The sequence below is a fragment of the Fukomys damarensis genome, unplaced genomic scaffold (assembly GCF_012274545.1).
Source record: "Fukomys damarensis isolate Sample0158 unplaced genomic scaffold, DMR_v1.0_HiC HiC_scaffold_16, whole genome shotgun sequence".
Lineage (NCBI taxonomy): Eukaryota > Metazoa > Chordata > Mammalia > Rodentia > Bathyergidae > Fukomys > Fukomys damarensis.
In genome coordinates, this window is record NW_022900928.1 from 71,167,976 (window position 1) to 71,170,035 (window position 2,060).

The following is a 2,060-nucleotide window of genomic DNA, read 5'->3' on the forward strand; positions in this document are numbered from 1 at the left end:
TGTGGGGATCGTCCCTCTATATGACAGGCCTTGGTTCTCATTTTTTGCCCTTGTCCCTGCCCTCCCTTCACCCCCTCCTACCCTCCCCATTTACAAACACTTTACTTCCATCTTTTCATTTTCTCAGTTTTTTTTTTCTTTTTCCTTATTGTCCTTCCCCTACCCATCCCACCTTCCCTACAACGTTTTCTTTACCCATTCATGGGTTGATAGACACCTTGGTTGATTTCATACCCAGGCTCTTGTGAATATTGCTTCAATGAAAAGGAAAGTTCAAATGTCTCTTCACCACAATGATTTAATGTTTTGGGGTGTATACCCAGTAGTGGTATTTCTGAATCACGTGGTATTTCTAGTTTTTATTTTTTGAGGATCCCCTCCTTCTGTTTCCCATACTGGCTCTACTAATGTCATCATGTGACAACCAACTAATGCCAAGTAGTGACAGCAATGGTAGACTGACACTTTAGGATACTGGCCGAGTTGTGGCACTTGGTCTTTGGACATGTTCCTGTCCTCTTATGCCCTTTCTGCAATACTCAGATTCTTTCACATGGAGCAGAAGGAATCCACTATTTTAGAAGTTCTAAGTCTATGGCCTCCGGGGCTTCTCTTCATGAATTACCTGAATATCTATGCAAACTTTTGTGACTATTGCCTTAATCTGAGATGTCAGTGAAAAGATTAGCAGATATTTTCCCAGCCAAGTATATTAGCTTTGTTACTGGATGGAGTTTTTGCCCCAAATCCATGTTTGGTTTTCAAATCTCCATCTAAAAAGACACTAAAAATTCCTCATGTAGTTCTCCACATATAATCAACCATCTTCCTTCTCACTTTCCTTTTGGGGAACGTGATGTCTGGTATGAGGCATTCCTACATTTACTTTGCTTCTTGCCAGCTGTCTGGACTTGAGCAAATGCCATGGTATTCCAAGCTCCTGTGTTAAAGTACTTAGCCTCAGTAGACCTCTGTGACATAAGCTGTTAATACAAATAGAAGTTGGTCAGGTTATTACATATAGTACTTGATTTTAGTGATAAATAAGAAATTTGTGTCATTTGTATCTAGTTTTTTTATATCATTAGCCCTGCCATTCATGAATGATTTTTTTCTAAGAAGTGTTCTTATTTTGTGATTTATTAGGCAAATAAAAATCCTCCTATATAAACTCATTTTCACTGGTTTTTTTCGGATCATTATTTTCTAAACAGACAAAATCAAAACAGATGCCTGATGGGAATGATTATGATACTGAAAAAAAGAATTCAACTATCATCAGCCAGGAATGGTACTAGGTCACAGAAATACATCGAAATGACCAACTGTCCTAATTTTAACAAGCTCCCAAACAGTAGGAAAGACCAGCACATATATGTATATGTGGCAAGAAGTGCTACAGTAGAGGTTAGCTCAAAGGGAAGGTAGATAATGAAGGGAACATGAGCAATACCAAAGTCACTTTTCATAAGAAAATAAATTGATTTGCAAATGTGTCTTAATACCTATACAATATGAATAGGTAATGGACCTCTTTTATTTACCTTTTACCAATTTATTTCCATAGTTACCATTCACTGGGAATACTGAATCTACTGCCTTTATCCAAAAAGCACTTCAGCTGTGCCAAAGTCCTTCACATATTCCTTATTTTCTGCCTTTTAGTTCACTTCCTTGTTTCTTTATCTACATCTTGAATATCCTTTCAGCTTAGTTTAAAAATATATCTTTCCATGAAGATTGTCTTTATTGCTACAAATAATAGTGATCTGCTGCATATCTAAGTTTGAAAAGCATTATAGGCATAAAGGAGGTATGATCTAAAAATTTGGTGAATGTTTAAATTGATCAGTCCTTGTAAATATTCACAAAATAGAACTTCCAGAACTACTTCAGACTGTGACAGAGTGATGGAATAAGTGTATTTGAATCAAGGGAGAGTATTTGAGGGGGACTAATGACAATGTCTTTCACTGTAAGAAATTTATTACTTAAACGTTCACTCCTTGTAGGATGTTCATGATGTTTCATATTCAACAGTATGTCAGGGAAAGGAAAAT